This window comes from Octopus sinensis, linkage group LG3 (genome assembly GCF_006345805.1).
Source record: "Octopus sinensis linkage group LG3, ASM634580v1, whole genome shotgun sequence".
NCBI classification, from domain to species: domain Eukaryota; kingdom Metazoa; phylum Mollusca; class Cephalopoda; order Octopoda; family Octopodidae; genus Octopus; species Octopus sinensis.
Genome location: NC_042999.1, coordinates 148,831,144 through 148,839,581, shown reverse-complemented (window position 1 = coordinate 148,839,581; position 8,438 = coordinate 148,831,144). Strand labels below are relative to the sequence as shown.

Genomic DNA, 8,438 nt, shown 5'->3' with positions numbered 1-8,438 from the left:
TAAATATGAGTACATGTATATTTTTATTAATATTTAGCAGAAGTAACAGAGGGACTCAAAGTCCGAAAGTTTCGTGCGTTGACACTTATCAAACTAGTTTGCAAAGTGCCAAGGCACGAACCTCGTCAATTTGTTGTTACTTCTGCTAAATATTGATATTAATATATATATATATATACACACACACATACACATTCTCTCATCCAGTACCATTTAATACATATACACACATATATTGTCACATATTACAGATATATGTATGTATGAGTGTGTGTGTATATATATGTATATATATGTATATATATATATATATATATATATATATATATTATATATATATATATATTATATATATATATATATTATATATATATATATTTATTATATAGAAGGAGCTTCTACAGGACTAGTACTGTTTCATTCAAGAGAAATCTTCAGGATGCTTCCTGAAGATTTCTCTTGAATGAAACAGTACTAGTCCTGTAGAAGCTCCTTCTATATAATAAATTAATTTTACTCTGCTATGTATTGAGTACCTTACTTACTGTGGTTAACCCCGAATCAACCCGGGACCTACATATATATATATATTATATATATGTATATATATATATATATGTGTGTGTGTGTGTGTGTGTGTGTGTGTATGTATGTATGAATGTGAGTGTATATATATATATGTGTGTGTGTGTGTGTGTGTGTATATATATGTATGTATGAATGTGAGTGTATATATATATGTGTGTGTGTGTGTTTGTGTGTGCGTGCCTTTGTGGATGGAATGGTAATGGATGAGAGAATTTTCGGATAAGGGAGAACAGAACATTCCAGGAATTCCAAGAGGCCAAAAAGCAGAGTAGTGTCCCTTCGCTGGTGTTATTTGACAGAAATATAATAATAATAATAAAACAACTCTTTCGGAACTCTTTCTGTTCAAAAAGCAAGAGTGACACACACACGCAGATACATATAAATACACATACAAACACGCACGCACACACACACAGATACATATATACACACACACATACACGAAGCAAGCAGCGGTCTTCCTCATTCATTCAGCGACTCCCCTCCTCCTTCATTCTCTGTCTATATCGCTCACTCACTCACTCCGTCTCTCCCGCTTTCTTTCTCTATGTATCTCACTCGCTTACTCCTCCTCCTCTCGCTCCCTCATTCACTTTATACCTATTCCTCCCGCTCCTCTACCTCTCTCTTTACAGTTACGAGCTGAAGATCGTTAGCACCATCGTTACCTTCCTTCTTTCGTCACCGAAACTGTTCTTATCAAAGCTTTTGTTTAAGAAGGAATACGTTTTATTATTTTTTTTTTGAAACACCCAGCTTCCCGCAAATTAATTTCCTTGCTTAAAATACATAAAGAAAGAGATAAAGGAACGAAAATAAGGTCCATATTAAGAGGAACACCCTATCCGTTAAACAACGTCTGTTCACTAATTTGCTTCGGATTATACAGCACCTGTTAAAAAAATTAAGCAATTTCCAGCAAGTATTTCAGGTATTTTCGATCTTCTTCTGTTCAACTATTTGTATTTACGTGCGAATGGAAACTACATGTACATATATTTTATGTATGTTTATAAATATATTACATATATAATGTGTGCGTATGCATATATGTACGTATAATGCAATCTATGTATTTATATATTTAATGTAATATATGTTTGGGTGCATATATAGTGCTCTCTGTCCCTCTATCAATATATATATATATATATATATATATATACTATATATATATATATATATATATATTTATATACACACACAATCACACATACACGTATGTGTGTGTGTACCATGTAATATGTCAATTTATATGTATAAAATGCATTATAGATATATCTTAGACATATACATGAAGCCGTATCTGTCTAAGATATTTCTATATCTATTAGGCAATATATTTGTATTTTTAATGTAATGTATGTATTTATCATGCAAATGATGTGTGTATGTATATAATACAATAGATACAATAGATATGTATGAATGCAGGGTATGTATGCAATATGTGTGGGTCTGTGTATTATGTTATGTACACATATGTATATATAATGTTTGATCATGTGCCAATGCACGAAACTCTCGGACATTGAGTCACTCTGTTGCTTCTACTCTCTCTCTTTATCTATCTATCTATCTATCGTCAGTAAATCATAAATCCGAAAGAGAAACACACTAAGTTTATATATCTCGTACGCGTACATAATATATAAGGTAATATGGAACACACACATGTATAAATTCAACAGGCACATATATGTCACAAGTACTGCAATAAATATTAGAAAGCCTAGCTATGAGAGAAATAGGGATGTAAACACACTCCATCTGATTTTGTTGTGTGGAAAAACTGAGTGAGAGAGTCTCCTAGCAGCTGTTTCATGGTTTGTTGGCTGCTCTTCCGAAAGGACATACCCGGTTACCTTTGACAATCAATAACGTAGAATATTCAAGTATTATATATAGCAGTCGGAAATTTGCTTATCAATGGTAGAGTAGCTTCATTTGCATATATGTACTTTTGACAGCTCATCATTTGTTAAACTATGTATGTATTTTATGCACAACAGAGCACGAATCAGAATTACTGGAATAAATGTAAATATTTAGAAAAATGGTCCTCCCAAACCAATCAAACCAGCATGGAAAGTAAAATAATGAGGATACTATATATGTAATGTATACACACACACACAAGGGGTTGCTGAAAGTTCCTGGCTTTGGGTAAAAGAAAATACAGGAGGATCCGTTAATTATAATTTTATTCAACATATTCCTCATATTCACACACAATGGTCCTTTAGTTTCTCTAACCCCTGTAAAAGAACTCAGAATGTTGGGCCTTCAGCCAGGCCTTTGGTGACAACCCTTAAAGTCAGGAACTGTTAGCACACCCTCATACATACACACTCACATATATATTCCCCCATCACACTCCTATCTACTGTATTCTGCTATTGCAACTTATGACATTAGAATCTGTTATTGCAAAGCATTTCATATTACCTTTTCTATACTGCCAGTCACCACTTCCTTTCCTTTTGGCTACACCCATTTGACATCATAACCTTGCCCCCTCCATATTTACAATTAGTCACCTCCATCTAGTCATTTTTGTACTCCTGCAACCTTACCCACCACTGCTGAGTCCCTTTCATGCTTTCTTCGATTCATCTTCATGTAAATTTTTGAGGCTATGTTTTGGCTACTCATTGCTGTTCTTATTTAGCTCCCTTTGTAAAATCCCATCTACCTATGTAAAATGCAAAGTAGCCAATGGATCTCCTTCACACCAAACATATTGTGGCTGCTCCTATCATTTATTAACTGCTCAGCATATCACATAAAATGACCACTTTATTTCCTATTCTTCTTCGTGGACAAGAGAGCTTTTTAGTCTTGTGAGTTACAAGGCAACCTCACTAATGTTGGTGCCACACACACACACAAAAGCCCAGTGTACCATATAAAAAAGTAATTGTTATTGGGCAGAGTATACAGCTGCAGAAACTATGCCCAAATTGTATCACTGGAACAAAATGTGGTCCTCTAACTTGTTAGATCCACTCTGTCTAACCATCCACTCCATGTGTACATGCATGTATATATACATATACACACACATATGTATGTGTCAATCAAATTCAAATATAACTGGATTTTCACACTTTATTTTTGTATTTTCACTAGTACTTTCAGGTTTTATAATAATCTTTTGGTAAATGTTTACATAACAACTGTAGCAGCTTGATGGCATCATTGTATAGATTTTTATACTGATTTTGTCTATATTAGGCATGAGTCATCAAGATTTTTTATGACTTTTCTGACCAATGGATATATATATATATATATATATCATGAGAAAGACACACACTTGTCAGTACCTGATGCCATCCAGTATACAGAGAACATAACATTCCATACTGTCTTGTCAAAGGAATTGCACTGTTATTGAGAATAGCAAGTGGATTTCTACCCAAACAAAAATATTTATCATTACTTATACAAAATGATATAGATTGTACAAAGCAAATACTTATAGAATAATTTTGAACAGGTGTGGCTGTGTGGTTGCTTCCCAACCCCATGGTTCTGAGTTCAGTCTTACTGTGTAGCACCTTAGGCTAATGTCTTCTACTATAGACTCAGGCTGACCAAAGCCTTGTGAGTGGATTTGGTAGATGGAAACTGAAAAAGCCCTTTGTATATGTGTGTGTTTGTGGAACGTGTGTGTCTGTCTGTTTGTCCCCCACCACTGCTTGACAACCAGTGTTGGTGTGTTTACATTTCCATAACTTAGCAATACAACAGAGGAGTCTGATAGGATAAGTATTAGGCTTTAAAAAAAAAAGGTACTTAGGCTTATTCTTTTGAGTAAAAATTCTTCAAGGCAGTACCCTAGCTGCAATCTAATGACTGATAAAAGATAAAAGAATTCAATCCATATTAACGACATTCTCCATAGTATACAAAATACATACATATAGAAGCTTTTGTAATGATACATAATCCATGTAATCAAGAGATTTTTCATGTTGTCAAGGCAGACTTAACTTATTATCATACAAAGTAATAAATTAAAGGATTTAGTTTCCAATCAGATTCTTGTTCATAGCAAATGACATTTGAAAAACTTGAAACTGTTATTGATAAAGGCAAAGTTTGATTTAAACAATGGCAATAAAAAACTTCACAATAGCTTAGAGCATTGACAGGCATTGTGCTTGTATATCAACTTATAAATGCTGGTTACTATATCAACACAGAGACTGGAAGAAAAATATCCACATATGCAAATGTGAGCTGTAAAAAGAGACATTGCTTATTGTATTAAATCAAATGTCTAATTTGTGAGCAAATATATACATTGGTAGACTGAAAATTCAAAATCAGAACACAAGTGAGTATTCTTGCAGCAAAGTAGGGACCCTAATAAAGTAGGGACCGTAACAAAGTAGGGACTTGTCAGGCAAATCCTATTAAGTAGTCATTTAGAAACATGCTATAATAATTTTTTTTTTCGATATTTCTATTTTATAAACATTATGAGCAAGTGAAGTTAAAAGAGGGGAAGAAGAAAAGAATTTTATTGTAGTTCAAATGAGGTCTGAATCATCATCATCAGCATACATCTATTTTCCATACTGGCATGGGTTGGCCAGTTTGACAGGAGCTGGTAAGGTCAGGCATTGCATCAGGTTCCATAGTCTGGTTTGGTTTGGTGTCCACAGTTGGATGCCCTTAACACTAACCACTTTACAGAGTGTACTGGGTGCTTTTTATGTGGTACCATCACCAGTGCTTTATACGTGGCACCATTACCAGTGCTTTTTACGTGGCACTTTCACCAGTGCTTTTTAAATGGCACCATCATCAGTGCTTTGTACGTGGCACCATCACCAGTGCTTTTTAAATGGCACCATCACCAGTGCCTTGCACGTGGCACCATCACCAGTGCTTTTTACGTGGCATCCACCAGTGCTTTTTACGTGGCACCATCACCAGTGCTTTTTAAATGGCACCATCACCAGTGCCTTGCACGTGGCACCATCACCAGTGCTTTTTACGTGGGATCATCACCAGTACTTTTTACGTGGCACCATCACCAGTACTTTTTATGTGGCACCATCACCAGTACTTTTTATGTGGCACCATCACCAGTACTTTTTATGTGGCACCATCACCAGTACTTTTTATGTGGCACCATCACCAGTGCTTTTTACGTGGCACCATCACCAGTGCTTTTTACGTGGCACCATCACCAGTGCTTTTTACGTGGCACCATCACCAGTACTTTTTATGTGGCACCATCACCAGTGCTTTTTACGTGGCACCATCACCAGTGCTTTTTACGTGGCACCATCACCAGTGCTTTTTACGTGGCACCATCACCAGTACTTTTTATGTGGCACCATCACCAGTACTTTTTATGTGGCACCATCACCAGTACTTTTTAAATGGCACCATCACCAGTGCTTTTTAAATGGCACCATCACCAGTGCTTTTTACGTGGCACCATCACCAGTGCTTTTTAAATGGCACCATCACCAGTGCTTTTTACGTGGCACCATCACCAGTGCTTTTTAAATGGCACCATCACCAGTGCCTTGCACGTGGCACCATCACCAGTGCTTTGTACATGGCACCATCACCAGTGCTTTTTACATGGCACCAGCATCAGTGTTCCTCATGAACAACCATTGCCAAAGTGGTTTTAGGATATTTATTCTGCTGGGGTGGATGGGTTCTGAATGGACAATAATATTTAAGTTGAATTTGATTTTAAAATAACACTTACTGAAAAAAAAACCCCCAAATTTTTTGGAATAATTCATTAGCATTTCCTCTGAACGAAAATCATTTTTTTGTTTGTTTCTAAGGACCTATTCATGAATTTAGCAGAAATGGAGACTGTTTTCTATAACATTAAATCTCTAAAATAGTAATAAAACGACAATTCTTTGATTTACAGTTAAATATAACTCATATAGAGTTTTTGATTTCTGAATTCTTCAGTCGTTGATTCAAGAATTTTCTGGTATGTGTTCTGTGTAGACTGATAGGTGTGGCTATGTGGTAAGAAGTTTGCTTCTCAACCTCATGGATCCTGGTTCAGTCCCATGCTGTCACCTTGTGCAAGTGTTCAATTATAGCCCCCAAGCCAACCAAAGGCCTTGCAAATGGATTTGATCGACAGAAGATGAAAGGAACCTGTTATTATGTTTGTCCCCTACCACAGCTTGACAACTGCTGGTTTGTTTACATACCTGTTAACTTAGTGATTCAATAACAGAGGCTGGTGGAATAAATACCAGACTTGAAGAATATGTACTGGGGTCAGTTTGATTGACTAAGCCCTTGAAGATAGTACCCCAGCAAGGCTGCAGTCCAAAGACTAGAACAACGAAAAGACAAGATGCGTGTGTGTAGAATGATCTAGGTGTTTGTATTTATGTTTTTGTTACTGTAAGCAGGTGTTAACTTTAAAGAACTCATTGATTGGACCTGCTTCTTGTCTGCTATTCACAAACTGTATTTATATTTTTGGTGCTGCCATTGTTGTCGCATTTGATGGCACTGCCCAGGTGTCATCGTTATGATATCTGTTTGGCAATTGAAGGTAGGATGTGTGCTTGTTGTGTTTGCTTATTTGTATATGTTTTTCATTGTGAACTTTATATACCTTGTATTTTTATTGTTTTGAACCCGTTCTCCATTGGGTTTTTGGCTCTGATGAGGGTTAGATTTCTTCAAAGAATTTATTGTTTATGCTGAATTTGTTGTGTATGTGTGAACATAGAAGACAGATGTTAAATTATATATATATATGTGTGTGTATATCAACATGGAAGACAGATGTTAAATTATATATATATGTGTGTGTGTGCGTATGTCAACATGGAAGACAGATGTTAAATTATATGTATGTATATTTATAATCATATATATGACACACACACATTTATCACCTCCACATTGCTTAAAACCTTGTGGGCTTCAAACACTTCATCTTGTGTTCAGAACTAGAGTAAAGAGAATTTAAAAGAAATTTTTAAATGCCTTCTATGTGAAAGTATTTAGGGCTACATTTGTCAGTTCGGGTCCTGTGGTTGTTTGAGCTAGCTTAGCAAAGTCAGTTTTATTGGAAGCCCCACATGATAGAACTGACAGGATGTTAGCATCTGTTAGCATTCTGCAGGGCATAAGATTTCAGTGACTTGAGCTGGTGCACTGAATACTGCATGTGGTAAAACAGACAAGATGCTGGCGTTAGTTAGCCAGCATTCTGTAGGGTATGGTTTTTCAGGGGCAGTTTTTCATATGGAGAGGTAACTAATTTGAAAGTGCCATGTTACATATGAGTTTGTCCGACCAGTGTAAGGGATAGTCGACTGTAATCTCGACAGGCATTGGAGATTAAACACCCTGCCATTTTGTGAGACACATAAATCTAGGATGGTATATCCAGATTATCAATGAGTAATGGATTAAAGTTCATTAACAGGGCATAAAAGGATAGGTCTTATATGTATGTGAATATATATATATATTTATATATATATGTGTGTGTGTGTATGTCTACATGTCTGTACACACATATATACATATAGATACATATATATATATATATACTCATACATGTGTGTATATATACATGTCTGTACACATATACACACAGGTATATATACTCATACACACACATATATATATATACACACATACATACAAATGTGTATGTGTGTGTGTATATATATATACACACGCACACATGACACATCCAAGCATAGAAAAGGGAACATTAAAATGATAATGACACACACATACATATGATTATATACGTATGTCATATATGTGTTACATATATAATTATGTATTTAAGTATTAAATAGATGTAGGCAATT

General features: G+C 35.4%; 1 protein-coding gene across 1 annotated transcript in view; it reads left to right on the top strand.

Annotated features, from left to right (window-relative positions):
- The first annotated feature begins 1,208 nt into the window (after window positions 1-1,208).
- LOC115209236 (tyrosine-protein kinase CSK) overlaps window positions 1,209-8,438 on the top strand; it is a 344,806-nt gene continuing 337,576 nt past the window's right edge. Inside the window, exon 1 of the mRNA XM_029777514.2 lies at window positions 1,209-1,522. The gene's annotated coding sequence lies outside the window, so the exon portion shown is untranslated. The remainder of the gene's footprint in view (window positions 1,523-8,438) is intronic.